General features: G+C 36.0%; 1 long non-coding RNA gene across 1 annotated transcript in view; it reads right to left on the bottom strand.

Annotated features, from left to right (window-relative positions):
- Positions 1–22273, bottom strand: part of LOC119876390 — a 65420-nt gene extending 43147 nt beyond the window's left edge. Inside the window, exon 1 of the long non-coding RNA XR_005361300.1 lies at positions 22149–22273. This is a non-coding gene — a long non-coding RNA (uncharacterized LOC119876390). The remainder of the gene's footprint in view (positions 1–22148) is intronic.
- Positions 22274–26084: the final 3811 nt, after the last annotated feature.

Below are 26084 nucleotides of genomic sequence, written 5' to 3'. Positions count from 1 at the left end.
GCACTTGGAATAGTACCTGGCCCAAAGTGAGCACTCAGTAAACACAATTTATCATTAATCGTTTCCTGGAAAGCAGCACGTTTTGGCAAGAATACCATTCACTAAGGCTCTCGACTCCTTGGCAAAATTCATCCCCATATTTATGAGCTCACCTTACGCCTTACTGCTGGTTGGATTTTCCCTGTACTCTAAATTACACTGGCCTCATGGATTACAGTTGCAAGGACATAAAGGAGAACAAGGGAGCGAGGGCTAGGAGTGGGATCTAAAGCAATTCTTACTTAGAAATGTGGTGAGAATTCTGAAATGAAGATAGTGAAGGGAGTGATATCATAGAGGATGTCAATCATGTAACTGAGAAGGTAGGGCAGGGAACTGCAGATCTTCCATGTGTATTAATCTTGTAACAGAAACAATGTGCCCCATATTTTACACACATATCTTTATACTTCCAAAAACTCTCCACCACAGATTTTATTATCCCAGCTCTTAGAGTTAAGAAAACCAAGGCTGTGGGATGTTAAATGACTTATCCAGGGATAGACAGCAGCATGTGTTGAATTCAGGAATGGAACCCAATTCTGATTTCAAATTCATTAGTCTTTGAAAGGCACCCTTCTCCCCATGAAATAGTTCTCAAAGAAGAAGAAAAATTGCTTCACCAGGAGTCAAATTTAGGGCCTTTCTTTCACCGTGCCCACAGGTTAGAGCCACTAGTAAATCTCTAAATTCTAAAGAGCAACTGGCTTTAACCGGAATCCAGTCCATGCATCATATGCACCAAGGAGAGAATCTCTGATTCTTCACCTTGATACTTTCTCTGTCCCATTGCAGAATTTAAAAGACAAAAATCAAATACTCTTTCGTATTTAGATGTTCTGTTTCTGCCTTCTGCAGCAGCATTTGGGTCCCTGAAGCACCTGAACCCATTTATTTTCCATCTGTTTCTTGCCTTCCTAAAGCAGCTTTATTGCACCCCAGAAGGCTTTCTCTCAATTAGAGAGGGGAGAAGCACTCAAAGACATACAGGATGCACCAGAGATTTTGCAGGTAGGCAAGGAGGATAAACAGGCTCAAGAGTCCACAAATGTAGATATCTGATCCCACAGCACATAACACACATTGGCCTGGCTGACTCTTGTTTGCAGGATTACAATTCAAGAGGACCTGTGCCTAGAAGTCCATTTCGTGGGGTGAAAGCTGACTTTGCTATACAGGGGGTGGAGCTTAGGTGTTACTAAGAAATGGGAAAGGCATGCAGATAGGTGGGAGGATAGATTTTCATGCAGGTTGTTAAAACATAAAGAAGAGCTTGGAATGCTACAGGGCTGCAGAGTAGGCAAGAGGCTTGGTGAATCAATTTTCTCCCTAAGGAAGGCCTCAGGCTTATCCCTCTGTAGGAAAAACATCTAAAGCCCATCATTTTGTACCACTGACTGGCTGCTCCTGGGGAAAGATTCCCCTATGAAATCCTGGAAGGTGTTTCCCCTGAGCCATGCCAGTTTTAATGGCTCCTGTTTGGATCCAATTAGGACTGGCTTGGGAACCTGGGAGAAAACGGAATCAGCAGGGGTGGAGAGATGCAATAGAGGGCAGAGGGGACTCGTTCATAGCTTTTCAGAGGGCAAAGGGGACTCATTCATAGCTTTTTGGGTATCTGGAAACAGTGCTCGCTCATGACTTCTCTTACTCCAAATTGTTATGAGAGCCAATTATTCCACCTATTAAGGTTTTAATGTGGCACCAATAAGTCAAAACCGGTTTAACAACTAAGAATTATAGTTGGTATAAAATGTTTGAATTTGGGCTAATAACATATACTAAGTTATTAGACAGATGAGATTTAAAATGACTAAGGCAAGAAATTGGGTTCATAATGGACACATTAATAGACCACTAAACTGACTTTAAAGGCTCTGGCAGGCACAGTCAAGACACCAAATATATAACAACTCCATCCATCTTCAGCTTCCTCATCATGTCACCTAATAGAATTTCAAACACTATTAGAACACTGATAAATGATTATATATTATCCATGCATACTGTCCTTTGGATTAAAAGACAAGAATGGCATCTGCTACTTGGTTGAATTGGTTCATCTTTGTTTATCTTAATGCTGAAATGCTGAGTTTACTTCTCTAGGTTGCTTGAAGAGCCACGAACTTCCTACTAATTTCAGAAAGACCCTTTTATGACCAGAGTGACCACACCTCTGATTGGATAAACACCCAGGACAACTTGAGAAAAAGCACCAGGACAGCTTCCCTAAGACTGAACTGGCCAATAAGTTAGAAATCAGACCTAATTTGTCACTGTCATCTCTGCCTGGCCAAACACCATCATTGTTCATTTACTCACCAAATTTTTTTGAGCAACTGCTTTAAGTTGAGCACTGTTCTAGTTACTGACAATATGATAACAAACAAAATGTATATGATCTGTCCCATCATGGGGCTTAAGGTTTTGTGGGAGAGATATCCATTAAACTAATAACAAGAGCAAAAAAAGAGTTAATTATAAATATACTATGGAAGAGGAAGAGAGTCTAATAATATTTCTCTGAGGAATGACTGTTAATCAGAAATCTGAATCATAGACAGGATCTATTCAGGCAAAAAATAATTAAAGAAAAAATGTATACAAAGGTCCTAAAGCAGAAAAGAACTCTTCTACTCACTAAAAGAAAAAGTATGGTTAACAGAGACCACCTAATGGAGAGTATGATAAAAATTGAGGGTTTTGGTTTAAGAGCAATGGGAGCTATTGAAGACATTTAAGCAGAACCATGTAGTTAAATTTGAGTTTTTAAAAACACTTCTATTATGGCTATTTGGAATGGATTGAAGGAATCAACGAAGACAGCTAGGAGTGTAATTAGGAAGCAATTTCAGTGATCCACATGTGAGATGATCAAGGTTTAAGTCAGGATCAGAATGCTGACAGTGGAAATAAAGAGCACTGGAAGGAATCAAGATACATCTTGAAAGTGGGATCAATAAGACCTGTGATGTATAGTAGATAGGGATAGAGACAGAGTCAGGTGTCCATAATAACTCCCAGATTTCTGGCATGAACAATTGGATAGATAGAGATACTATTTAACCACCTGAGCTTATGGTGGAGGCATAAATCCATATGGAAATTCCATTAAAAGTACATCAGTCCTGGAGCATCTGGGTGGCTCATTCGGTTAAGCATCAGCTTTCAGCTTAGGTCATGAACCCAGGGTCATAGGATCAAGCCCCACATTGGGCTCTCTGCTCTGCAGGGAGTCTACGTCTCCCTGTCCCTCTACTGCTCCCCCTGCTTATGCTCTCTCATTCTCTTTCTGGAAAAAAAAAAAAAAGGTTACACCATTGGTCTTTTGCAATAGCTGAATTTTCTGGAAGCCTCATTGATGGAGAACTTAGTTAAGTAAGAGATAACACTTTCATGGAAGCCAAAATAGATATAATAAAATCCATTAGATAAGATTATTAACTTTCATATAGAAAAACCCCTTAAATTCTTTATTTATTTATTTTTTATTTTTTAACCCTTTAAATTCTTAATCAAAACCACCTTTTAATTTTCCTTTAAACAAAATGTATTAGACATTTTTATATAGCACCTAGGTAGCCACAGAAATAATGACACAAAGCAATATATAGAAACAAGTGAATAACCCCACAAAGTAAATAGCAACATTTACTATTTACTATATTTGCATATTCCATAAGAATATGTAAATGAAAAGACAGTAATACAGAACTTGCAATGTGAAAAAGCATGTATAAAAAATAGGCAGCTTTAACTGTTTTGACCATATTTGCCCAGGAAAGATACTCTTTCTTCCAATTGTCCTTATATGTCTTGACTCATTAAAATAATCTCTATGGGAAGCCCCAGTGGCTCAGTGGTTGCACGTCTGCCTTTGGCCCAGGTCATGATCCTGGGGTCCTGGGATGGAGCCCTGCATTGGGCTCACTGCAGGGAGCCTGCTTCTCTCTCTGCCTATGTCTCTGCCTCTCTCTCTGTCTCTCATGAATAAATAAATAAAATATAAAAAAATAAATAAAAATAAAATAATCTCGATGACTGCTTTTATTTCTCTTTTCTCTTTGCCCCTTTTTTTGTTCCCCTCTCTGTTTTTCTTATCTTTACCTTGCACTTTTTTCCCTGGAAATTACAAATTAAACTCAATAATTATAATCAGATCCATGAGAACAGGTATAGTGAAGGTAGGAAAGTTTCTTAAAAGTCAGTGAATATACAGAGAAGACTGTAAGAACCTCTGTGAATCTCCACTGAAGAATCACTCGGCTATGATCTTAAAACATACAGATGCTTATTTATCTTTGTATCCCCAGATTTTAGCACAATATCCAGAAAAAATTGACTTAAAATTGTTTAGTGAAGGATATAATGATTATCTAAGCAGATAATACTGTATCATTAGAAAGGGTGGTGTGGGGGAAGCCCAGTGGCTCAGCAGTTTGGCGCCACCTTCAGCCTGGGGTGTGATCCTGGAGACCTGGGATCGGGTCTCACGTCCGGCTCCCTGCGTGGAGCCTGCTTCTCCCTCTGCCTGTGTCTCTGGTTTTCTCTCTCTCTGTGTGTTTCTCATGGGGAAATAAATAAATCTTTAAAAAAAAAAAAAAAGAAAGGGTGGTGTGGTCATATAGCAAGGACAGTTGTAAAGGCTATGGATGGGAGGGAGGTTTTATATTAGATATTAGAAGGCTTTTTTAATTGTTAGAGTAAAATATTTTTTATATTACATCATCCAGAAAGATGTTGGCATCGCTTTCCTTTAGCATTTAATCTAATTTCATATTTTTATTATCATACAAATATTGCTACTACAAATTGAAATAAAAAGAAAACATGAACCTAAGTATCTTAAAGTCGAACAAATGAAACACTCATTTATATATTTTTTCTAGTCCCTGTGTATAAGCACATATAAAAACACACAAGCTGAGTAACAGTTAAAAAGTGATAATCATGGTATATATACAATTAAGCATTTTGATTATGTTATGTAATAGATCATAAACCTTGTGCATAATGCTCACAATTATAAGTTTAATGATTCATTAAAATTCCATCAATTTGAAAATGATAATCTGAGTAACCATCCACAATTCAAAAAATTCACTGAAATAACAATTAAAATATATCAAAAGGAATATATCAAAATCCATCAATATATTTGTTCATTCATTCATTTATTCAACAAATATTTATTGGTGCCAGTTATATGCCAGATACTTTTGTAGACTCATAGTACCTAGTAGGAAATAAGAATTGATCTCTGATTTCATATACTAATTATAATCTAATAAGGTGGATGACATTCTTTCTAGGCAATCTCAGGAAGATTCAATTCTGGAATTGGCAGGCATAAAGATCAGAAGTGGGCTTTGGTGCATGGTTCAGAACAGTTAAATGAAGGAATGTTTATTAAAGAGCTGGGACTAGACCTACGATACCACACAGTACACAGCAGCACTTGTTTTCATCTTAATTAAGTTCTTCATAACTGATTTCCAAGCAAAATGTTAGATTAACCTGAGAGGCTCCTTATTAGGGGACTGGAATTGAAGAAACAGACCAGAGCTGCAGATAACTCTAGAGTCACACAATAGTCTAAAGCATGGGCAGATTTGAGGCATGGGGAGGAAAAACAGCTCCAGACTGGCACAGGACTGAAGTAGAGAAATCCTTTGTCTCTGCCTCCGGAGAAAAGTCTCCCTTTCAGTGGTATTGTTAAGAATGCCTATTGAAACTACCTATTTCCTGTTCATACACTCCACAGGGAAGCCTGATTGTCAGAAGCACAGCCCCCTGTTGGCCTTATCAGAAAGAGGAGGAGTCCTTTGGTAAATTAAGTAAAGGAATGACAACAAAAACCTTGCCACCAATTTATGCTAGGTACATGGTCCTCGTTTAGCCATGTTAATAGCCACCTATACGATAGCATAACAGAAAGTTACCAAAAGTAAACAAATAGAACACTAAGTAAATAGAACTAGTGTAAGTAACAAAAGAGAACATAAAAAAAAATCCAATTGGTATCTTGAGAGATATCCCAAAAAAATAGTATATCCCAGAATACAATTAAACCACTCTAAAAAAAGGAGTCATCAGAAAGTTAGACAGATTTTTCAGAAACTAAATGCAACTTCTAAAATTAAAAAAATTTAATGGAAGAATTCAATAACAAATGAAATAGCTACAAATGAATTTGGGAGATAAAATTGAGAAAAATCTCTCAGACCTAAATCATAAAAGAATGGAAACCATGAGACAATGTAAAAGATAGGAAAGGTCAATCCAGAATAGACCGAAATAACTAATTAGAATTCCTGATAAAAAATATTCTGTTCTTTCCCAAAGGTAGGGGAACCCTGGGTGGCGCAGCGGGTTTAGCGCCTGCCTTTGGCCCAGGGCGCGATCCTGGAGACCCGGGATCGAATCCCACGTTGGGCTCCCGGTGCATGGAGCCTGCTTCTTCCTCTGCCTATGTCTCTGCCTCTCTCTCTCTCTGTGACTATCATAAATAATAAATAAATAAATAAATAAAAATAAAAAATAAAGTTTCCCAAAGGTAGGAGATATAATCAACAAAATTACAGGAGAAATTTTATCCAAGCTAAAAACATAAAAGAGTAGGCAAAATGAAACAAAAAATTTTCATGAAACTTTAATCAGCAGTGAAAGCCAGCAAGCACCTATCAATTTTATTGGAGAGCTCACACAAACTTGAGGATATACTCCAGCAAAACAAAACAGGAAACCTGAAAAGTAGAAGAGACGGAATTGAAGCACAACAGCACCAATGTAGGGCAATGCAAAAAGAAGATAAATATGCATCTAGCCTAATGAGCTATAAGTAAAATTAGTGAGGGTGCTATGTAAAGACTACTTTTAATAAGCAAGTCAATTCTATTATAAATCGCATGTTTCAGAAATTGGTAAGATCAAATCATTCGTCTTTTCCTTCTCTTGGTAAAGAAAGTACATTAATCTGTTATAGTATAAAACAGATGCAGTGAAATCCATAGTCCAAATAACAAACACACAATATGGAAGCACAGCTAGAAAAATAAGAATCCATTTGCTCTTGGTGCCTAGAATAACCATTCTCTTTCAAGAGGCAGAAATTAACTGATATAGGTTAACATATCCTTCTCTGTAGATCCAATCACTTCACTTAGATCTGTGGAGAATTATATTTACTCTACAATTATATTATATATTTATTTATCTTCAATTCATAGAATTAACTTGTAGACAAAGCAGGGGAGACAATTATAGTCTATGTAAAAGCAATAGAATAGTTGATAGGAGTTGAGATGAGGAGGTAGAAGGAGAGGAAAATAGATGGAAAAGAGGAGGTTCACTAATTGTTTCCCTTACCAAGTGAGGAATCAATAGATACTCTCTAAATTGTTGGGTAAAGAATAAATGGAGGCCAAAATATATCATTTAGTTATAAATGAAACTATTAAAAATACTAATAGCATAACTAATAAAACAGAGATAAGAAGTTCATCAAAATACTAATGTATAATAGTTTGGCATAAGTAGATGGAATCCAAAGTTGATAAATCAAGAAATTATATTTAAGTATATTATTTACATATAGCAATTCATGGTGGATGAACCTTGACTATCATTACAGCCTCATTATATCATTCATTCTCATGACTCAGGAAAATAACTCTCAGTATTAAGTGATTAAAGGACTCCTAACTATGATTCAATTTTTTGTTTAATTTCCCAAGGAGGAGAAGATTGCTTGTGGTTTTGTGTGTTAGCCTGATGTTAATTCCCATAAGCAGCAGGAACTGACAAAATGCCCAGCTTGAATACAATGAAAACCAAAAAGAACCATCTTAAGACGAAGAAATAACTGGCGAACTAGGAATTTTTAAAAGGAAAATTAACTACCTTGAGTACATAACGCACTATGAAGAAAATGAATCAAAGTTCTTGATTCTTGGTAATGTGTTCTGGATATGGCAAAGAAGGAAGAGTCCTGCTAGGATCTTTCAAAGTTCAGGCATCCCTCTCATGTTCTGGGACTTGAGTTTTGCTAGTTAGGCCATTTTTTTATTCAAACACATTTAACTAATTTTGAAAAAATATTTCATTTGAGACAATTAATGATATTCATCAATCAAATGCAATGTTCGTCCACTCTGGATAATTCAAATGCCACTACAAAAAAAAAAAAAAAAATCTAAGTCTGCTACTAGGGACCTTTCTCTTAAGAATATTTGGCAAAGAAAGGCTTAAAAGGAGACTGTGCTCAGGGCATAGTATATTAAGCATATATCACAAGCACCTGCAAATCCCTAGGGCTATGATCTCTCTTGTTACCATGTATGGCATCAATGTCTAGCAATGTGAAGCCAGACAGACCAGAGGACTAGTCATGCTTCCCTCGGTGACTTTGTGAGCTTTGGCAATTATAAACCTCTTCAAGTCTCACTTTCCTCATCTGCAAACTGGACATATTGAAGATAATTAGACATAAACTGCCTACTTCACTGATTTGTTATGGTAATTAAATGAGATCATTTGTTTGAAAGTTCTTTGTAAATTTTAATGTGCTCTATTTATTATTACTACTATTATTACCTTCCACTCCATTGTGGGATAGACTTTAACAAAACTCTATTTGGCCTGTTCTTCTCTCTCTTGCTCATGTCCAGCACTGAGTATTTTGATAGTATAGGATTTCAAAAGGTTATGCTAGCTTATTGGCTTTCCTGCTCCCAGATCAAAGAGGCTCTTCAAATTGACCACACCAACAAGATGGAATTTATGTTTCCTTGCTAACCCATACCATCAGAGTTCCAATTCAGAATCTTTGAGTTTGGCTATCTCCACAACTAGATGCATTTGGTGGTTCTTTTTTCCACCCTTCATTTCCAAGTCTTTCAGCTTGTATTATTTCTAAACATGTCTCCTCAGTCAATGGCTTAAAAATCTCTATTTCTCTTTGATTTACTGGTCCCTCTGGCTCTTGTCTCCTACCTGTCCTCCTGCATCATCAATGAATTATCATTAGATCCCCAGTAAATTACCAGAATCCCTTTCATGCAAAGAAATTACTGATTGGTACATACAGGGAAATTAAACTTTGAATAAAATGGGTTTACGGTTACAGATAGGAAATGCACCTTATGTGATAGGCAGATCTCCAAGTCTGATGGAGAATGAATGCATCTCAAGGCATTTGTTCATCTCATTAGCCATTCAGAACTATGAATTTTATAATAATTTTCTATGTATTTTTTTAGTAAATAAATGAAGTAAATTGAGATTAGTGGTCTATGACTTTTACTAGGTTGTAACACAGCCAAGCACTGTAGAGAGCATTAAAGAATATGAAGTATTTTAAAAGGTAATAAAAGAAGAACCCAAGTATCCTGATCCCCCCCATCACTGATTCATTTTATGCAATGTAACTTGTGAAAATAACATATGAAACAAAGCGAGTTAGTTTTGTGTGTGTGTGTGGGCGGTGTATGTGTTTTTCAAAGAAGAATGTGGAAATTTTGAGACACTATGACAATGTATTGATTGCACAAATTATTACTTTTGGATGCTATATATTTAATAAACAAATAATTACAAGAGTGTTTGGGACTCAGCCAGCAATTATCTTGTTTATCTACATCCAATCCCTGAATGATCCTATCTCAACTTAAGTTACATATACTCTTTCTATACTGATGGTTTTTTTATATATATATTTATATTTCTTGCTCCAACCAGTCCACAATGAATATGTCCAAATATCTACTCAACTTTACACGTGGGTATTTTAATAGTCATGTCAAACTTAATCTTTATCAACGAACTAAATTCCTGGTTTCCCCCTCCAACTGCTGTTCTCACAATGTTCCTCATTTCTACATGGTGCCAAAATTCATCCAGAGGCTCAAAGGAAAACCTTGAGTTTATCCTTTACCCTTCTTATTCTTCACATTCAAATCATTGACATACCTATCAGATATGCGCTTAACACATTTCCCAAATTGGACCACTTCTCACCACATCTATACATTTTATCCTCAAGCTGAACACCATCACCTTCCACCTGAAAATAGCAATGGCCTCCTGACAGGTTCACCTATCTCCGTTCTTATCCTATACAGTCTGTCCACACAGCAGCAGGTTACCTTTTCAGCAAGTCAATGTCTTCCAAAGGCTTCTTGGATTAAATAAAGTAGATCCTGAAATCTTTGCCATAGCCTACAAGGCTCTTATGAACTATGTCAACTGTGCCCTATGTAGGCTGGTTTTATTCCTAAATTTGTACTTGTTGCTCCCTCTGCCTACGGTGACCAGGCATTCTGGCTTTCCCTGGGGCCTGATTCATGTCAGCTGATCTGAGTTTCTAGAGTATTATGAGTCCTTGACTGCAATTTCCTTGAAATAAGCCAGATTAGGTTTGGTAGGCCTCCACTTTATAATGACAGTTCTTGGCATGGTCTTGTCCAGCAGTGTGTGAGCACTGTGTGCAGTGAACCAACTTCCCACTTCAACACAGGGCAAAATATGAAAAATGACAAGGAACATTCTGTCACTCTCCTTTCCAAATGCAGTGGAACAAAGGCCTCCATTTTAAAGGGGCCTGCAAGCACATAGCTAGGGATAGCTTACTTCTAGTCTCAGGTGGTGATGGGAAAAGCATACAAGGTCCCTTACTCTGCCAACCACTTGGTATACAGGAGCTGCAGCTCCAGTTGTGAGATGGGTAAAGTCACCAGGTTGCCAGTGAAGAGTCAATGAAAAATGAAAGAAATTATGATGTAAGTATACACAAAAAGGAGAAAAGGAGACTAAGCAGTTCTCCTACTGAGCATAGAATGTGTAAGCTGAATGGCCTTGGTATAGAAGTTTGGTTATTTTTTGGTATTGACATATTTAATTAATTTTTGATAATTTTTTTCTGTTTTTGAAATACTGTATTTTCATAGCAAAGAGCTAAAAAATGTATATTTAATAAAAATGAAAATGCAGATTTTTCAATTCTCATGTTGGCTTCAATACTTAATTTCCCCATTAGGCTTATCAACGTTTGCTGCTTAATTTTGAGACCACAAATTATATCACTGACATGTGAAAACTAGAAGATATAAATCTGCTGAGAAAGCATTGGGATCTATGTCAAAAGTTGCTATTTTAAGGCCTGAGCCCCCACAGAATTTAACTGATACAGCTACAGAATGTATGTTTATAAATCACTCCAAGAACCATGACTTTTCATTTAGATCAAAGGATTGTAGTTTTAAATTAATTGTGCTTTTTTTCCATTTTTTTTAAGTGAATGGAAAGTGAAACAGTAGCTGTTAGCATGTTGGGTTTATTTGGAGAAAAAAATGAAGCCAGTTTTCTATCAGTGTGATCAAGGGCTTCAGTTTAAGACAAAATATTTGAAAGTATTGAGTGCTACTGGAAAAAAAAATTAAAGTAAAACATAGAAGCCACAATGACTTCTTTGGTTTAGTAGTAAAAATACAAATTCAGTGTAACACAGTATCTTGGTAAAAACATAGTTTTCACCAAATTAAGAAACCAATGAATCAGATATACCCCAGGAATGGATTTTGGTGTATACATAACTCATAATTGTATCTAAATAAATTGGGATATTCCATCAAGAAAAATAGACACTATAGTTGTACACACACACACACACACACACACACACACACACAAAGTAGCTGAACAATAAAATCTGCTGATATTGTAAGGAATACAAACATAAAACTTCAACATGGCAATATAAGTTTTGTCTCTTCTCTATTATGAAATGGCTTTTAGAAATATTTGCACTTTTGAAAAATTGTTTTTTTAAATCAATCTTCTTGTCCCATAAAGATGGTGTACTTTTTTAAATAAATGATATCAAATTTTGAATGTATTTTGTGCAAAATTAGTTGAAAATATTTAACCAAATTATTAAACAAATGGAGTGCCAAAAGATTTCAGCTTTTTCATCTTTTAGCAAATTGCAGTTACAAACACAGAGTGTGGAAATAAGATGATAAAATTTATTCCTACAACAGCAAGGGAGGAACTGAATACAAGGAAGAAGAATTCAAACACTGTGTGAGAATTAAGATTCTGAAACTTTGTAGTTGTGCCTGGGAATAGCTCAATTTTGGGGAAGAATCTTATAATAAAGTTCCTACTTTTAATTGGATAGATCTGTGTCATATGCTGGAATTGGATAAATTGATAAAGTTTATGATTTTACAGCATCTATACCTGGTAAATCATTCAAAAAGCCATAGGGACCACTTATTTGAAGAGTTTTGTCTTATGAAAAAATATTTGTCAAAGAACAGAGGTGAAAAGACAGTCTCTGTGAAAATATTTGGCCTGAAACATTTAAGTGTTTCAATATAAAAAATAGATTTAAGAGTATTCTCCATTTGGCAGAATATGTTCTGAGGTTACCGGGTACCTCAACATTTATAGAAAAAATATTTTTCTCATTTCAAAATATTGTGGTGTAGATAGAAAAATTAATTGAAGATGTCAAAGATTTTACTTCTATTAAATTTAAAATGCAAATTGGGAGAAGACTGTGGGGAATTTATGAAACAAAACAATTAAAAGGCCATACTGAAAAAATAAAATTCTTCTAAAAACATCTTGTATTAGAATTCTCCACAGAAATAGAACCAATACAATGGATATACTATCTACATCTATCTATCTATGTACGATAGATAGATAGATAGATAGATAGATAGATAGATAGATAGATCTCTATACATCTACCGGGAAAAAAAAAAAAAAAAAAAACCTTCTAAGGAACTGACTCATGCAATTATGGAGGCTGAGAAGCCCCACCATTTGTCATCTTCAAGATAGAGAACCACAAGACTCAGTAGTACAGTCCAAGGGCAGGAGAATATTGATGTCCCAATTTAAAAAGTCAGGCAGAGATATGGAATCCTAGGCCTCCAACAGATTGGATGAAGTCCACTCACATGGAGGAAGGCAATCATTTTACTCTACCAATTCAAATATTAAGCTCAACCAGAATACCCTTACAGACATACCCAGAATGAGATTTAACAAAATATCTGGGTAGTTAACTTGTGGCCCAGTCAAGTTGACACAAAAAATTAACCGCCACACAGATATAACGTGGTGCTAGCTAAGAGAGATATGGCTAAGAAACTGATTAACTATATTAATATAAATTCAGAATAATACTCTGCTGATGTCATTTTTAAATGTTCAGAAAGTTAATATATTTTTATTTTGCTGATTTTAAATGTTTGAGTAATCGATATCAACACATTTTTTTTTCTTGATTTTCTAGATACATGAACCAAATGAACTCATTCTTTTCTTCTGTTTGCCTTTGGTTAAAACAGTTTAAGTTGGGGACACCTGGGTGGCTCAGTGGTTAAGCATCTGCCTTCGGTTCAGGGTATGATCCAGGAGTCCCAGGATCAAGTCCCACATCGGGCTCCCTGTGTGGAGCCTGCTTCTCTATGTCTCTGCCTCTCTCTCTCTCTCTCTGTGTCTCTCATGAATAGATAAATAAAATCCTTAAAAAAAAATTAAAAAAAAAATAAAACAGTTTAGTTTGGATTGTCTGCCATTTGTAAGTCAGTGAATCTTGACACCACACGTAATGGGATTCTTCTGAAGAAGAAGGGAGATAATGTTTGTGAAACATAGCATCATGTGTAAGACATCATAAATTCTCCATAATGGTAGCTATTTCTGTAAGTTTAGAAAATAATTTTCAATGGAAATATGTACAAAATGCCAAGTAGCATCAGGTTCCTAACAATATCTTCAATACAAGTAGGATAATGCTAATTCTGGTTTTCACTCATTCTGCTTTTTCCCTATGGTTTACTACTTTCTCTGATTCCTCTGCCCTTAGTTACAACAGCAATCAGTATTCATGTTTAAGAGTGTGAAACATCTGGCTGGAGGAGTAGGCTGAGAGTTAATAATCTTTGTAGCATAATTTAAGCCTCACCTAGAATACCTACTATTCAAATATATTTTCTGAATCATATGTGAATTAATGATAATCTAAATAATAAGTGAATTTCTGCTTTCTTAACTATTGCTTCCTCTAATCTTTCTTAGATTTAAATGCAAGTGTTTGTGAGAAAGGAAATGTCATATGTAATTAGACATTTACTCTTTCATCCAACAAAGGTTTGTTGAACACTTACTATATGCCAGGTTCTGTTCTAGTTACCTGTATGTTTCAGCCTAAAAAAACAAATTCCAGGGGATCCCTGGGTGGCTTAGTGGTTTAGCATCTGCCTTTGGCCTGGGGCGCAATCCTGGAGTCCCGAGATCGAGTCCCGTGTCGGGCTCCCGGCATGGGGCCTGCTTCACCCTCTGCCTGTGTCTCTCTCTCTCTCTGTCTATCATGAATAAATAAATAAATAAATAAATCTTAAAAAAAAATTCCAACTTTCATGGAACTTATACACCGTTAGGGATTAACAGAAAATTAACACAAATATTTTTAAGTAAATTAAATAGCATCTTAGGAGAAAATAAGTGCTATGGGGAAAAATATATATATGATCATTTCAGAATTAAATAGGGTGGTGAGGAGAGGCCTCTGGAAGAAGGTGGGATTTAAGCAAAGATATGAAATGGAAATCTGGGAATAGTGTTCCAAATAGAGAAAAGGGTTAACAAGGAGGCCAGTGTGGTGGGCTTGAATGAGCAAGAGGCAGAATAGAGGTGATGATGTCACAAGACCTTTGGCTTCAACTCGGAATTAAGTGAATTGATTTACAAATTTCTCTTCTTCCAGGCAAGAAAGATGCCCGACACTTAGGAGGGAATCAGAAACCTTGCCATCCTATATTAAAAAGGGGAAAGCACATATTTGATGGTAAAAGATAAAATAAAAACTCATTGTTTTCCCTGGGAACACTATTGTAAGAATACATTTAAGAAAAACAAACTGAAACGAAACAAAAGGATTCTAGCTTGAGGAAGAGAAGTGGCAGTTCTTAACAGGCAAGTGACTGAACATCAAAGCCGTAGATAGTGTGATTTGATTGAATGAGTCTTAGTCCATTTCCATGGAAGCCTTTGCAAAAAAGTGATTGATTCTCATCACTTTAAGCTGGTGTACTTTCCACACTGCCAGAGGCTAACAGAAAGGAAGTCTACACATAGTGCGTCTTAATATGGAGTCCATGGACCGCCAGTAGAGTAATACCTGGGACTCCTGTGAAAATGCAGATCCCTGCACCTTCCCCAGGCATACTGGACCATGCTGTCTAGGTACCTTTTATGCATCAAAAGTTTAAGAACACTGAACAGAAAAGACAACTTCTTAAGGGTCTCTCTGACTCTGGATTTCTATTGAGTGTCCCATGCCAGGTCCCCAAAATGTTCAATCCTGCAGTGTTTTATTTATGGTTATCAGGTCCACTAACCTTTGGATTAGATGAAGAAGAGTAGGAAAATGCCTTAAGCCATTGTCACAGTGAAAGGGAGATGATTTAAATGATTTTTAAATCATTGCTCATTTCTATAGCTGTATAATCATTAAAAAATGCGGTGTACCGTTAGTGGGTGAAGGTCACCTTTTCATAGTGATATTTAGATTCGAGGGCGTATTAATTCCTCTGAGTGCGCAGTTGTTGATTCTGATGATTTGAGCCAATGAGAAGTAATGATGGCTAAATACCTGAGATCTATTGCCTTGTTAGCTATGTTAACAGCCAATGACAACATAATCTAAAGAGATTTACTGTTTGGCTTTAGAAAAAGTACCAAGCTAAAAGTATAATTAAAACGTTTATTAACCTGCCAAGTTGAAAAGGATACGTTAAGACTTATGGTGTCTGAGGGGGAGCAATGACTTGTTTTCCATTTTGTCTTCTGCCCATCTTGCCCCATGGAATATCCCCACCTACTCGATAGGAACTGAGGAAATGGGCTCACTAATTTTCCTTAATTTCTAGTTTGAGCTCCAAAAAAGACTTGAAAAAAATCCTTTATTGCAAAGCCAGCAATTATTGAAATTCTCTAATTACCCTGTCTGAGACCTTTCTTCATACCAGGGTGATGCAGACAGTCTCTCGATTTTTTTAAAGGTCAAATTACCTTGTTTCAGTATCTTCTGGTGATGGGCCAAATGGGACTAGCTTAATTTAATATGTCTCTGCTGCTTTTCTTTCAATCCAAAGGGGCATCCATCATGGGCTTCTCATTCTGACTGATATTGATCAGGTAATTGCCCTCAGCTTGTCAAACTATCATGATTTTTATAAGAATGAGTCTTTTCTAGAAGAAAGTAGACTCAGAGAGAGATACAAAGATTTCGATTAGAAGTTTGCCCAAAAGCAAGTCAGAGTAGAAATCAAGAATGTAAAAGAGAAAAAGGGAGCTGAGGGAAGGAAGAGGGGAAGGGGAAAAAGTAAAGATGGGTTGTATCCTTCTAAAATGTAGTAAATGTGAATTAAAATTATCCACTTGGTACAATTCAGAAAAAAAAGATCCAGCCTAGCAATAGCACAATTCAGTGCAAGCCAGTTTTGACAGTAGCTGTGTGGTTACTCAGAGTAAGCATTAAAAAAAAAAAAAAAAAACTGCCAACCTTATTTAATTTTGTCTCAGGATCAAGTGGATACTATTCTTGTGGCTCAGACCATCATTTTCTTTTTCTTTGCTAGTCTGATGTAAATAAACATTAGCTAACTCTTCGAATTATCCTAGATTATTAGGGTGAAGACGAAACCCAAAATAAAGGGAGAAACTCCTGCCAGGAAAGGAGTTCCTCCAGAAAATTGTCTAATGTTGGTTTGGGGAATGTCTTCTTAATGTGCTGCCATGCCATGCCCAGGGACAGCCCAGAGAGAGAGATATTTTCTTCAAAACATGCTGAGCAGTATATGAGACAAATTCAGCTGTATGACTTTATGTGAAATAGAGCAAGGTTACAAAAGCTCATGTGAAGAGTCTAGAAAGTCAAAGTGAGCCCACATGTAGGGTATCATTATAGTTAACAACCAGGTAGTGCTAGGTGTCCAAGAGCTGTATCAAGGCAGCAGGGAGAGCCATCCTGCTATAAGGGCTTCATATAATCATTCACCATCCCTGCAGATATTCAAGAATACCTTGATGCCCTTCAATTTAAGAATAAAGAATGCAGCTTTGTCACCTTCAGAGAATTCTAGAAACAGTCCCTTAAAACACCAGTATCTTCAATGAAGCTGCTTTAAAACAACTGACTCTTTTTCCAGGTTTTTTTCAGATCACCATTAGCCTTAGGCCCTCCCCCAACATGTCAACACTGATTAAAAGTATATCTATGACCACATTAAACCTAATATTGCTATAATTATTGTTCCAAAAAATATTTGTAAATTTGCTTTTGAAATTATTGGGCTACAAATAACTGACTTAACTCACAACATGTTATGAGCTTTCAGCAATCATCATACCTAGATGAAAATTTTACAAAGTGAGAAAATTTAAACCTACACATTATTTTCAAATGCAGTGAAAAATTTTAATGAATACTAAATTTTATAATTAAGTTGGCACAATATCACATCATGTAGGTATTTAATATAACATTTGTTAAAACATTCTGAGATTTTCTTTTTGGTATTTTGGATGCAATTTTTTTAGCAAAATACACAATCTTATCTCACACTTTGAATGAATATGTATTCCAATATCAGGTTCTCTCAATGATAGCAACATGAGCTATATAATGAAAAATATTGTTTGTTGGATCTTTATAGATTTGCAGTAGAATTTTCTTAAAGCTTCTCCTTGCAAAGTCAATCTCATATAGAAATTCATCCCCTATTAGAGGCCAGAAATATCCTGAATAACTGGCCAACTGTCTCACTAGTTACATGGTACTGAATGTTACATTACCCTAGGAGAGCATAACCCAAGGACAAGTACAATTCTGGGCTTCACCTGAAACGACTTATCTGTTCTCCCGAGAGAGAGAGCATCATAAGCTGAAGTTGCTGAGAAAGAAAAAGAAGATGCAGGGAAAATAAAGAAAATGGAAAGTGTTTTTTCGGTTTTTGTTTCTGGGTTTCAAGCTTTCCCTTTCTATTTTAATTTCTTTCTTATACACTCTCCTTTTTCTTACCTGTGTCTCAAGAGAATTGCCGGTAGCATAATGGGCTCACACAGGCAACTCACACAGATGCAGCAGATCAAAGATCTGTTGTGTTCTCTCACTCTCTCAGTTTGCCTTCCCCCAGGAAAACGCCAATTACAGATTCCGATGACTGGTGCGCAAATGCACATCTGCACGCGCTCTGAGTGTGTATACATGTACAGCCACGAGTGGGTGCTTTAAGTGTTTTCCTGTGGGATTCACCTTCCCTGGATGGCGGGCAAGGCTGTAAACTTGCATCATGCTCACCAAAGGACCTCCCCACATTGCACCTTCTCCTTTCCTGGCTCCCAGCTCCAGCCCTCTGGGGTTATTCAAGCAAATGTAACACCTCCAGTAGTTGTGCAATCTTAGTTGGTGAACACTCCCCGTGAATCCAGACAAACACCACGACTCAGGGTGAATGTTGTTTATTATATTCATATTTCTTGCACTTACATAACATCAAAATTCTTCTCTGATGTTCAGTGTTTGTGTGTGTGTTGTGTGTGTGAGAGAGAGAGAGACGGACAGACAGACAGACGGACAGACAGAGAGACACAAACTGCCTGGCCAATTTAACATATCTATTCTTCCACATTTTCAGTATTAACCACATTGCGGAAAGGATAAACCCTCTATTAAACTTTTCTTTCTTAAGTTGTGTGTGGAATGTGCCTTTTGTTCTTCCCTGTGTAAAAATGTATAAAATAATCAAAGCACCATCACGACCTGACAGCTCAGGCCTTTGATGAACAGGGCTTTATGCTGGATTATCATATGACATTTCCAAACTAAATTATATTTATGGGTCATATAGGGTACTATCGCATTATCATCCCTCTACGTGAAGTTTGTACATTTTGCAAGAAGTAGAAGAGAGCAAGGGACCTGGAATTAGATGTCTTTATTTTTGAACATGAAAAAAAAATTAAAAAGCCATCCATTTAACATTCCCTGACTGCTCATTTGAGGTTTCTGAACTTTTGAAGGGAATCTTATTCCTTAGATTCTACTACTTCATATACTTAATGTGCTTAGAAATCCTTAGAAATGAGCAAATCTAACACATTCTCTTTACAGATGAGAGAACTGAGCAGAGCTAGAAACAGAATTGAGCCCCAGTCTCTTAAACACTTTCCCACCTAACCTCACAACTTGTTTAGACAATGATATATACAGACAAGACTTGGTCAAACCATCAAGGTGACAACATTTCACCTTCAGAACAAACTAAAGCAAGGCAAAGATATTCTAAATATGAAGTATTAGTTCCAAAAAGAGTTATTTGCACTTTGTCAGACATTTTAGAAAACACTCCTATTCAAGTTTGATGATTATTTTTTTCTTGTTAAATTCAAAAGGACTTTTCCCTTTGAATACAATGTTATTCAATAATTTCTTAAGAATAGTAAGAGAAAGATACATATTGTCAGATACTATATTTCCTAAATGAGAGCCCTCAGAAAAGAGTGGCATGAGTCATATTTTCTTCCAGTAGCCCAAAGAGTATTCAGCTACGTCTGACAAAACTCTAGCCCTGTTCTACTTGATACTGAGAGTGGCACTGGGGAATTCACCATCTTCTCAGAGAATGGAGGATTCATGGTCAGCTATGTGCACTGAATTTTGTATATTATATCACATTTTCTTTCAAGTCCACATTCTAGTTGGATATTTCTTGTGTACCATTCTTCTGCTATATAACACTTAGGTACAATTGTTCCCTTCTAACAAGAAACACTGTAAAAAAAAAAAAAAACACAGAAACCTGTGAGTCACAAGGAAAAAAATGTAATACAGATGTGAAGATGCTACCCTATAATGCAGAATACAAGAGTATCCTTTAACCAAACTCACTTTAAATAAATGTGTAGTTCATCCGATTCCATAGCTGACCTACATGGAATTCTTTGTAACATTGATGTAAGATAATGAGACCTAAAATAAATTAAAATATCCAAAAGGGAGATAGTCGTTATTAGTCCCATAAAAAGAATTATCTTAAGTAAGATAGAGTCTTTCAAGAAAGTACTTTTAAAAGTCCCTTCAGTTATGAAGCTGAAATTCTTAGCAAATTGCTGGGATACTTCTTAAATTCCTCCACCGTGGGCTAATATTCCAAGGAGCAAAGCGATTATATGACAAAATATTAATAAAAATGCTATAACTTCTCTCCTTGATATTTCATAAATACTGGCATTGACATTTCTGAATTCTTAAAGCTCTCCTTCTTACTCTGAATCAGACTTATACCTCTTTACAACAAATGGCATAATCACCAAACCAGAGATCCACTGTAAAAACAGACAAACTTACATGATCTCATGTAATAAAACAGGCACCGTGACAACTTGAAGAAGTGAAAACACACAAAAAACCCTGATTATCCTATCTTTTCCCTTTTATATACTTCTACATATGCAAAACAGCCAATTATGGTAGGTGTTTGTCCAATTCACTGGTATTGAAGTAGCCAAATCTGATTAAATGATGGGCCTCCAATCTTATGAGACTTAACATTAATATCTCAGATTATTTTGTTAAACAGTTAAACTAAATGATCTAGATTTTATCCACGTCATTTACATAGCAATAACTGTAACTTGCCAAATGGTGAATTTCACCTGAATCAGCTCAGAGTATGGATATGCATCCAGAGAAACTCTCTCTTGTAATTAATTATTTTCAAAGAATCAAAAATCATTTAGGGGACAGAACCAGAGCTTTCTTCCAGTGATCTTTTAAACAAAATTGAATTGCTCCAACATGGGACAGGAGCAAGCAGAAAACCGCCTCATGTTCACAACCACGTCCAGATGCAAATATATCTCTCACTCTAAATGAAATAATGATACCCTATTTTCTGCAGTTTCATTGACAAATAATAAGAAAGATGTCTAAATGGGTGTGGTAGGGTGAGGGTTAAATCTGATTGTAATTAGATTGCAGTATGCATGGTCATGTGGTTAATAGTAAATTTTCCTTGATTAACTGGTCCTGTTTGTTAAGAGCTCCTATTAACATTAGTGCTCTCCGTGTTGGCTGTAGAGACACACCATGGACCAGTGCAAAATTAATGAAGGCAGGTACGCATGCTGATTAGAATGTGGCAGTTTAATAAACTCTTCCAACATTAAATTATTTAATGCATTCATGCTCATGCAGGCTATTCGATGGTCAGCTTGACCACCTATGTGTTAATATTGGGAATTGAAATGCAGAGAATGGAAGAGATATAGTGGTGTATGAGGTAATTAGCTCTCATGTCTGATAAATGGGGCAATACCTATGTGTGCGCATGTTTTAGCACACCACAAATGGTGCTTTCATTAGCTGGAATCTTCTGCAGAAATTTTTATAAATGGTTAGTTTGATTTTTGTACCATAAACAGTGGGTCTGATAGTCACTGTCAGTTGAATATTTGAGACAAATTCCAAGTCAGCTATAAAGTAAGCTGTCTTGTTAAAATAAATAGGTCACAAAAATTAGATAGGAAGCCTATCAATAAACATCTTCAATCTGGACATAATCCCTATCTATCATATAGAAAATACTTTATATAAATATAAATGATTTCCATATATAAATGCAAATATCTATTAGATTTTGAGCAAAATAATAAGCTCTTATATTTGTACAATGCTTTATAGTTTATACAATGTTTGCACATATGTTATTTTATTTAATCCCAATCAAGGCCATTTTAGGTGGATAGTGTTTGCTAATATGTAGCTGATCAGAGTCTTAAAATTTCAGTTCTTGTAACTCAAAGTCCAGAGCTTTTAGCACAATTGTACAGCTGCCTACAAAACTAGTATTTGTAAGAATAAAGTATTATTTATAAAACAAGTTAATTTTTAGAAGTACATGAGCATTCTAGGAACTTTAGCTCTGTGGGAACAGGATACTACTTAGATTTGGTAGAAACACAAAAGAGGAAATGTCTATATTTTAACACATTCTAAATATGTACAAGTATTTTAAATGACTTACATTTTCCTAGATCCCAGGATACTTTCTGGCTGTATTTTAGGCCTTCACAGAAACTTTCATAGAGCTTACATGGAAATAAGTATGTTAACACAGAGCAATCCAGACTCCGGACCTTGGAGACAGTGTGGAAAGCATGAGCTGTACCTTTGGGAGGGCACTGATAAGCCTCATTACGGAATCACAATACCACCCACTGTGAAGGGAAGCTCTGAGAGAGTGGTTGAATGAATTTACCAGCCTGGGGACTTCTCTGATTTTGCCATTCCTGTCTTCAGCTCCTCTCCCATTCCTGGGATGCCAACTAAAATGAAAAGCAGAAAATCATTCTTGCCCTAACAAAATCAAAGCAGAGTAGCAAGAAAGCCTGGAAAGACTAAAGCACAGAATCCAGCCTCATAGATCTGTCTTCTTGTTTCAGACTTCTCAGGAATTGGCCATCTGACTTTGAGCAATTAGTTAACTTGCCTGAACTTCAGTCTTGTTAGAGGTAATTGAGGGAACTGGAGAGAGTGAACTTTCAAGTTCCTCAGATCTCTAGAAGGACCTTCCAAATGTTTCTTAACAGGAGAAAGCATGCCAATAATCTTTTTTGGCACAACCTCCCAAGAATAAAAAAGAACTACGGAATCCTGTGACAGAAAGTACCACCTTTGAACAGTGTACTCTGCAATCCTCCTCTTCCTAGAGGTCTAAATGGGTAATTTGGGGCATGGGCTGACCTTTGATTGCTCTATGGGCCTTAGCCAGAGGGATGGCTTGACTGAATTCCTGCTTTGTGTTTTTTGTTTTTGTGTTTGTGTTTGGGGTTTTTTTGTTTTTGTTTTCTTTTTGGTTTTGGGGGAGGTTTTTTGGTCTCTGGCTAGCTTCAAAGGATTCCTCAGTCATGAATTAATATTGTCCTCTTGGTTAGCTGTATCACTGGTGCTTGTCCTTACTGCCTCCCTTTGACAATGGGGACAGTTATTGATGTCTGGCACTTGTTATGGGTGGTTGGCAGCTATGTGAATATTGTAACTTATGATAGGCTTTTTACAACATTGCCATGGTGTCCATGAATTCTGACAGCTATCTGAAGAGTGTAAGTGTTGCCAGTCATGGTGTATGCTGACAAAATGGATTTCATTTTCCTCCAAATCTAGCAGAAAATTTGTACAAACAGGAAAGTAAACAATTGCCATTTGTTTGCATATTTTCAGTCAATGAAAAATCACTGCATTCTATCCACCTAAGTTATTTACCCTAATGAAAAACTATCTTAAACCAGGCTAAGTCTGTACTTCTTACTTTCAAGCCTTTGGCTTCTTAGAAAACATATGTGAGAAAGAATTTTATCTTAACACCTGAAATAGAAGAAGGCTACTCCCAAAATAAGACGAGGTCACACTCAAAACAGCAATAAAAACTAATCACAGAATGACACGATTAGATGGTTGAGGTAATGATAACATGGTGAGTGTGGAAATACAACTTTGATATTATGCATTTTTTTAAAATCCCTTATAGGCTCAGGTGATTTTTACAGTACTATCATTCCTTTTGCATTGTCTAGAGCAGTATATTTACTATTCATCAGGTATTTTGAATTCATTTAACTCTTATAACAAACCAATGAGACCAAAATAATTTTTACCTGGTTTATGTATTAGGAAACTGAGTCTCAGAAAACTTAATTAACTTGCCCATGGTCACAGACAGACTGAGGCAGAGGCAAGATTCAAACCCAGAGAGTTTTAGAGTCCCTAACCCCTACAAATGGTACATCTAAATCTGAATAGTCCAATATGGCAGCCTTAACCACATGTACCTATTGAAGAGTTTAGAGAAAGTATTGAGAAGAAGCTACTAAAGAAACTATTATTGAGAAACATGTCTAATCTGAATCAAGATGTACCACTAAGTGTGAAATATACCAGATTTGAAGACTTAACATGAAAAAATACAAAACAAAACAAAACAAAAAAAAGAAAAAAATACAAAACATCTCATTAGTTTTGTTATATTGATTACATGTTGAAATGATAAGATTTTGAATATTTGGAGTTAAAATATTAAAATTAATTGCAATTTCTTTTTACCTTTTAAGGTACTTACTAGAAACATTTCTATATTTATATAAGTACTACATGTATACTATCTCTACTGATCGACATAGATTCTTGAGCAAGTGGATCCAATTTTATATGCTTTCCATATTTTCCATCATGAGAATATTTCATGAGTACTAAGAATCCCTTTGGAGGGGAAAAAAATGATGGAAAATCCTCTTCAGACCAAAACACACAATGTTCCCAGTATTGGCCATCTCATGGTATGCTTCATGTTCATAATGTGATGTGGGACTTAGAATTGTTGTCCATCAACAGTAACCATAAACCAAAGTTAGTTGCTTTTCTCTGTTTGTCATGGAATACTTCTGATTTATAACAAACTATACTGGAATCATTCCAATGATGGGAATTCCTGGCCATTTGTTAGCCAAATATCAGCATCTACCAATGCAATTATTTCTCTATGTTGAGGTTTTTATTTTGTATAAGAGCCCCGTAAGAGAGTCTTTGGACAATATAGTGATAGACAAAGAATCTGGCCTAACAGCACCAGTGAAATCGTATCTATCAGGGGGGGAAGAAGAAGAAATCCCTCCCGAAGTTTGAAAAAACAGCTTATTTCATTCACAATTGTACAGATATCTGAGAACCAATATTATCAACCAAAACATTGAGGCTGCTTTTCACATAGAACTTTCCCTATGAGGAAAAAATAGTTAAAATTAAGTTTTCTGTAAGTATTTGTTGCTGACTGACCAAATTTATGTTCTAAATTAGATTAGTAAGTCAGCAAGGGTCATGAGGTAGACGCACTAGATAGAAAACTCTAAAAAATACTATGAGAAGCTACATCAAAAGCAAAATCCATAAATTATACACTTACGTATTTATACCCTCATGATGAAGAGATAACACATTTGAAAAGCCACAGGTAAAGTCTCATACATGCTAATGAACATGGTAGGAATTAGTTAAATATATTGGACTTCAGAACAGCCTATGTCAACACATTAAAGAAGACAAATAGGTAGATAGAGGAGGAGAGGTGCTGAACTTCCTTCCACTTATGAGTTTCAACTTGATTTGAGAGGCAATTGCATGCTATTTTCAAAATAACTGACCAAATAGAAAAATCCAAGTTTCAACTTTTTTTTAAACAGTTAAAACAAGAACAAAATCTTTAATGTTTTTCCCCCCTCACCTCTAGCTAAAAGCCAGCTAAATTTTTAAAATTAAATTTGGCAGGCACTTGACGGCATGCTTTCAGCATGATGTTTTAAAGACTAAACTATGGAGCAATCTTTAAACATTAGTGGAGGTCATATGGCAAACTCCACTCATACAACAGAATCATCACGTCCATCTCTCCAAATATATCTGGGGCTTTAAGCTAGAATACAAAGAGATATTCCTATCTTTCTCTTCTTCTTGGGGCTCTAAGAACACCCTTTAAATGCTTCTGTAGCTCACCTAATTCCTCCCTAATACATTTTGCTGGCTTTGATGTTCAATTTAATTTAAATCAGCAGAATGATCCAAGTGAATCTAGGTTGCTGTAATGTTACATTAGGAAGATCTGATCCATTTGCAGCTAAGGTACACCCAAATTCATTAACATTTACTCAATAGGCTTCCAGCAGGTGACTTTATGAGAGGAAACAGATGCATCTGAATGTCACCTTACCACACATGTGAGTATTAATAGATTTTTGTTCTGTCCATATACTATTACTGCATCCCATTCTAAGTGAATATAGATAACGGCATTAGTTTATTTTAAAATACACAGAATTATACAGAAATGTTCTCTGAGAGGCTTTGACAATTAAATGAGTTCAAACTTTACACAGGCGCAATGGGGATTGACCTCAATGGCTTTCTAAGTGCT

Source organism: Canis lupus, chromosome 6 (assembly GCF_011100685.1).
Source record: "Canis lupus familiaris isolate Mischka breed German Shepherd chromosome 6, alternate assembly UU_Cfam_GSD_1.0, whole genome shotgun sequence".
Classification (NCBI taxonomy): Eukaryota; Metazoa; Chordata; class Mammalia; order Carnivora; family Canidae; genus Canis; species Canis lupus.
Note: the sequence above shows the minus strand (reverse complement) of the source record. Positions and strands in the feature narration are given on the sequence as shown.